Genomic DNA, 7,011 nt, shown 5'->3' with positions numbered 1-7,011 from the left:
AAAACAGGAACCCAGAGAAGTAAGCTTGCTTTTGCTCGGAGAACATTAACAAAACCGTGAATTTGAGCTTTCAGCTTTTTATGACCTTGTGGGGTGTAGGGGATTAGAGATAAAGACCAGAGTCAGAGCGCCCTCGCCAGAGCAGTTAAAGGTGTGGCGGATAGCTGGCGCCGCTGGAGGGGCGCGAGCGCCAACGGTACTATGAGACCTGAGCCGGCGGCCGGAGCCCAGGAGGCGCAAGGATGCGTCAGTCACTGCCACCAGGATGGTCCCCGGGTACCACCGCCACTGCTCCGGCCCAAGAGCCAAACACCATGGAGACCTTGGATCCTGACCCCTCTACCCCCCCCCCCCAACCCCCAGGATGCTGAGCCCACCAGAACTCGAGGCGAGCTTGAGCTTGGGAGTGACCAACAAACGTTTGGATGGAAGGGGGCCTTTGGGTTTCAGTATCCTGTTAAGACTTTTTACCCATTTCTAAGCGTCAAGAGTGTCTGCAGAGTTCATGCGAGAAGCTGCTGGCTAGTTTCCCTGTGCAAGCCACCATTCACTTCTGCAGCAATGAGTCAGATTCAGTTGAGGAGCAAGAGGAAGAAACCCTTCAGTGCCAGAAGGCTGGAGGCGGCCCAGGAGGAAAGGGCAGAGACAGGCTGACAAACCCAGGACGGCAACCCGGAGGCCATGGCGGCCTCGGTGGTAAGGGTCCGCTACCCGGCCCTGACTCTCCAGAGGTGCTGCATACCCCTCATCCAAATAAGCCTGTCTCTCCTTCACCAGACCCACCTCACATGTGCCCTGGGGGACATCCCTTGGGGACAGCCGTGCCAGGACACTTTGTGTTTCCACTGGGTGTACAAGAACTTGACTGTCTGGCCAGCACCACACTCTTGGCAAGGACTCAACTTTTACTCGTCCTTCTCTTGGTGATTTTTTGAGCCTCATTTATACCTTTGAGAAAGGATTCTAGGACCAAGAAAAGGTTTGAGTCCACATGGGTTGTTATCGGGTAGGCCAACTTTCAAAGCTCGTTCAGCAATGTCACTGTGCCGATCAAACAACAAATTATTCCATGTCGATTAATAACCCACCCACACCCACGCCTCTCACTTAACCGGAGAATTCTTCTTTAGCTATTTCCACTTTCGTAAAAGTGATTTTAGATATTGTCCAAGGTTGATGTGGTTGTTTAGTGGCATTCTGAAAAAAATTTATTTATGAAAAACACAAAACACTGAATAATTTTCATAGGAGTAACAAAAATAAAAAGATAAGGATTTGGGGGGGAACGTTCAGGATAAAAATATATATGATTCTTGTCTAAGGTCTGTCTGTGTGAATAGAAGAGCTTTAACTCTTAGTTTGGGACTGCTTTGGGCTTATTACTTGAATACAATAACACTTAAAAAAAATCATTGGAGTATAGTTGATTTAAAATGTGTTGGTTTTTGCTGTACAGCGAAGTGAATCAGTTATACATATACACATAAAATAACAGTTTTCAACCAAAGTATCTAATGCAATATCATTTTCAGCTTTTTATATTTTGATGACCAAATGAGTGTATTTGTCAAAGTTTTTTTCTACTTAACTGTCTTACATGTGGTTGTCTTCCCAGTTTCTACTTGACATAAATATTTTTAAACACAAAAAAAAAAAAAAAAAAAAATAAGACCAGAGTCAACGAGGTGGGGCATCTACTATAAGACACCCACTCTCTTATAAAATTAGGATTCCAAAAAGCTATGTGCCCAGTACAAAGGTAAACTGGAAATAAACATACTCCTCCTCATACACCAAGGGATTCTAAAGAAAATCGCCTGTCTCAAAACTTGGTGTTGGAAATCTCCCCTGAAAATTAAGTTTAAAGTGGTCTTTTGTTGGTAGTGACCCCATGCAGGTTTTAGTGGGTCAATTGGTTATCCATATGGAAAGAAATAAGTTTGGATCCTGTGGCCAATCATAAACAGTCTCAAATTCTTTGAAACTCCTTTCATCAAGAGGTGGGGTCTATTTCTCCTTCCATTGAAATTGAGTGGCCTGTATGACTTTTCTGAATAATAGAATATAATAGAACAAAAGAAGATGTGCCACTTCCTAGGCTTGGCCTTTAAAAAATGGCAGTCTCCACTTTCTGTCTCTTGGAACACTTGCCCTGGGGGAAGCTAGTCTACACGTAAGAAGTTTGACTACTCTGAGACTGTCATTCTGTGAAGAAGCCCAAGCCAGCCACCTAGAGAGGGCACATGGATATAACATCCATAATGTGGGATGATCCAACCCAAACTGTGTGGGCCAAAGTATTTTGAAAAGGAATTTGTGATGCTGATCTACTCCTTCATTTAAGAGTGCTTTCTCATTCTGCAATGCAGCCATCCAGCCATAATATTCAAGCATGAGGAATAGAGCATCCCCCAACGGGAAAAGCTGTAAGTTGGGTTTGTGATTAGTGCGTGGGTATCAGAGCCTTAGACATGCATACACAGATGGAAGATTAAGTGTATATTCTGAAAAATGGAATAATATTAAATTGGGATTTATTTAGACCTAGAAGTTCCCATTGTGGGTCTGTCTGCTGATTGCATTTCCAGACTGAACTCACAGCATACAGTCCTTCACCTTTTCCAGCCTAACTTGCATTCTCAACCTCAGGCCCACACTGTTCATCAGAGTACCCTTTTATTTACCATTAGTTCCTAACAGATTGCTGGGGAACAGAAACAGAACCACCAAGCAGGCACTAATCTCAACAGTCAGTGACAGATTGAGCAGGAAGGCATAAAGAACCCAAAGAATGATTTCTGAATTGCAAATTTTCCATGAAAGCTGAAGAAATGACTGGCTTCCTCTGATATATTTGCATTGCCAGAAACGATAAATGAAGCACAGATTCCATTATTCATAGTTTTAAGTGAAATTTGTTTACACTACTGGTTAGTATTTATTTAATCCCCTTTAAGAAGTGCTAATTTAATAGCCCTCAGAATCCATCAATAAAAAAGGAGGTCACTGTTACCTAACCCATCTCAAAAGTGGAGAAAATTAGACTCCTATAGCCAGACTTCCCCATTATTACACGGTGATAATGTGACCTTGGGGGAGGCGGCCATGTCACCCTATATGTCTGTGATTTACCTAAGATAAACTTATATATTTTTTGTCCCAAACTTTCCTCACCTCAACATGATATAAGCTGTCAGGCAAATGTGAATTCATGTCCACATCTCATTGTGGGTCCACGAGCACTCCAAAAACACATGGCCCTAGACAGAAAAGAAGACTTCTTTTAAATGATATTTTTTATGCTCTGATTAGTAATAAATAAAACCTAAGAGTAATGTCCAGATGTCAGGTTTCTAGACAGGAAAGAGTTGGGATGGTGATAGGAGGGAGGGTGAAAAACACCATAGAATGAGGAGCTCTGAGCAAGACAAAGCCTGGTGGCAGCAGGTGCCTTAGACAGTACTCTGAGCTGAGGTTTAACCACCTTTCGTTTCCCAGTTGCAACATACAGGATAGAGACTGTTGCTGTCTAGTCACCTCCCTTTGAATATGCCCAGAGTTATATGCAATACCGTTTTCTGTGTGTAACCCTGCTCATTTAGCTGCTACTCAAGACAGCATGAATGGAATGTAAGTAAATGAAAGTGATGTCATTAGAAGGATCACTTTGATTTCACTCTCTTTGAAATAATTAAATCATACCCAAACATCAGTAGTTTAAATACGATTTTTATCAAATCCCTTGTGATACACCAAACAACTCACAGACATACACACCAGCTAGTGAAGCTTCCAGTTCCCCTCTTTCTCCTCTGACAAATTGTACCTCTTAATTTGTATGGCTAGAGTCTGATCAAGGACTGATCTCTTTCCTTGAATTCCTCACATGCACCTAGGGGTGCTCCTGTGGGTAATGTACCGATAAATACTTTTCAAGGGTTAGAGATTGGCAAATAGTTTATACAGTGTTCTTAGATTAAGATGTTGAGGAGGAATAAACACTGCTTTTTGAAAGGTGTGCCATTCAGTAAAAGACCACAAACAACATGCTTAGGTGACTGACTCTAGACAGACTTTCATTCATCTTGTTATTTTGTTCTATTCAACGGATGCTGTATGGAGGTTTTCTGTTGGGCAATCGTGATCTATGAACATGTCTTCAAAATTATTGAAATGCCGTGAGTCTGGGAATTTCTTACATGTATACAATATGTTGTGGCATATGAAGAATCTAGGTGGCAGGCAATTTGGATAGTGGCCATGCTCACTAATCAGAGGACAGACTTCACATGTGCTTAGTTTGGAAGGTACTATTGATCCCACAGTGACCTTTTCAGTTACACTCACACACGGTTCATGATGGGTTTTCAAGTAGTATCAATGTACAAAAAGGTTAACTGAGGTCTAAACACTGTGCAATGGTCAATGGCTGATGACTGGGAGCTTCATTGGTTAAGCTTGTTGCAACTAGCCACCAATAGGACTGTCTGTCCCCTTTAAAGTTCTTCAGTTCTGCTACCTTTCCATGTCAATTCAGTAAATATTATCACTAATCCTAATGACAGCTATAATAATGATATTTTCCAGGCACTATGCTAAGCCCTTACTCTTGAGGTAGGGACTGGAGTCCCCATTTTATAAGTGAGGAGACTAACTAATAGAATGCTTAAGGTAGAAGGAGAAAATCTGGAGTCTGAACTCTGTTGTCTTATGCTCTTAATTAAATGAAACACTGCTTCCCTAGTGAGCATATTTGCTAAGCCAAGGGACTAAGTCTTGGGACTTAATTAATAATAAAGCAACTAGCTGGATTACATGATCTACTTTACCAAAAAGCCATAGATATTAAATGTATGATAAATGATATTTTGTTGGTTTTAGTCATATTAAACATATCTAATTACTCAGATTTGTGACTGAGCTGGTTAGATCTACAAAAACAAAAACTTTCAGTGCCATTCTAATCATTTGAGATCATTGGCTGTGACTTGATGTAATTGGACTAGAATCAAAGTCTGAATGTCTGACCAGTGCCTTCACTGAACTCGTTCAAAGCTTATAAATATTTCAGGTAGTTTTCAATTATCCTGAATGTTTTCTGCACACAGAAGGGCTAGTTGGCCCATTTGCCGAAATAGTTGCTGATCTATAAATGGGTTAGGTTCAGCCTATGGATAGCTAAATATATCTTCATGCATACAGGGAAACCTCAGTGATACAGGCCAAATACAGGGAGGGTTAATCTCAATTTGTGAAGGGTCTAAGTTACGTATTTAAAAGATTAGATGTAGTTTTATTATTTGCAATAACACCTAATAACAAACTAACTGGTAAACAAATGTTTCCAAATGAGGTCATGTTATAAGAGTTTTAATGACAAGATAAGACTCATTTGAAATAAGTAGCACTCATTTGCATGCAAATAATTAATGTGTCAAAGCCCTTAAAAAGAGATCAATCCCTCCTAGGTGAAACACGCCCTTTTGCAATCTTCTTTACACTGTTACAGTTGCTGAACTAACTATTCGTTCAGAGATAGTGCAATAGTAGTTTGAACAGGAAGTGGGTAGAAATTTAATTACAAATTCTGAATTACTGGGGCCCAAAATAATAATACTTTTCTGTATAGTCATTTCTTGATTATCCACATCAATGAATGTGACACTGATAATTTTGAAATCATTTCTATTTTACCTTGTATATCATTTCAGGGAAAGTTACCTTCTCAATTATATTTTGCTTAGGCTTCTGTTAAACTTAAATTTGCATTCCATCAGCCAACGTAAATGGGCAGTCACAGAGATGGTCGAGAAGCATGTAATAGTTGTGCAAAGCCTGTCTGGGATGAATCATTAAGCATGGTTAATCCACAAGTTGAGAATCATCCTTATTAGCGATTTCTTCATTTTTGAAAATGTGTGCAACAAACCTCCCCAAACAAATAAGAATTCTTAGTTCCTAAGAAAGGATTTCTAAGAAAAGGACTATGTTTCACCCCAGGAGAACCTAGTGACCCCAGAACTGGGTCTTGGACACTGGGCATATGGTTTAGGGACACCTTGAGACTTTAAGTTTTCATGAAACTTCTCACAGGCAACCGGGACATCTGGTGTGGTAGGTGTGATAAGTAGGTAGGTAGGTAGGTAGGTGCCTTCTGGAGTATCCAAAATCACATGTGAGTTACCTTTATTTAAAAAGATTAATAGTTCCACTGGTATGCTTTAATGAGAGTGGCAAACACACTGCCCCCACGCCCCCATCACATTCCTAGTTTATCAGAGTAAAAATGAGACAGAGCTGATGGCCAGACTGTGCCATATACAATGATCAAGTGAAACAAAATGCTGTGAAATCACTTGGGGGAGAAATACTGATGTTACAGATGCCCCTTCCCCTTCTCTTGGATCTTTCTGGATGCTTTTCCATTTTGTTTAGGAGGCTGTAAACATTTTAGATTGGTCAAGATAAGGGGAAATGGAGAGTTGTTGATCCATGATGGCTGGGGGAAAATCAAAAAGCTTGATTTAGTTTTTCTGTCCCCATCTGCAACATACACAGCACTTGGGACAGAGACAGCTGGTTGACCTTCAATATCTATTCTCTCCATTTGTAAGAGAATTTTGAGTTTTAGCAGGACACATGCTTAATACTATATTCCCCAGCCTCCCTTGTACCTCAGTATGGTCACGTGGCTAAGTTCTGACCATTGGTGTGTAAATGAAAATATCATGTGTGGCTTCTGAAGAGTGTCCTTAAGGGAAAATGGTGCACTATACTTTGCCCTCTTCTTCCCTTCTGCTGTCTGCAAAAGTTGTACAATAGCCAGAGTTTAAGCAATCACCTTGGGTTACAAGCATGAGAGACACAGCCTAGAGATGATGGAGCTAAAAGCTGGGAGAAGACCGTGTCCTGGTAACTTCATGGAATTGCCAACCGTGCCCTGGATTGTCAAACATTAGATTTCTCAAATAAGAGGGTTAAATCTTGTGTGTTTAAACTACTGTTAATTTG

The 7,011-nt window shown here is 40.7% G+C and overlaps 1 pseudogene; it reads left to right on the top strand.

Annotated features, from left to right (window-relative positions):
- Positions 1-201: 201 nt before the first annotated feature.
- On the top strand, positions 202-935 carry LOC101335465 (protein ripply3 pseudogene; annotated as a pseudogene).
- Positions 936-7,011: the final 6,076 nt, after the last annotated feature.

This window comes from Tursiops truncatus, chromosome X, assembly GCF_011762595.2.
Source record: "Tursiops truncatus isolate mTurTru1 chromosome X, mTurTru1.mat.Y, whole genome shotgun sequence".
Taxonomy (NCBI): Eukaryota; Metazoa; Chordata; class Mammalia; order Artiodactyla; family Delphinidae; genus Tursiops; species Tursiops truncatus.
The sequence above is the reverse complement of the archived record's forward strand: the minus strand, read 5'-3'. Positions and strand labels throughout refer to the sequence as shown.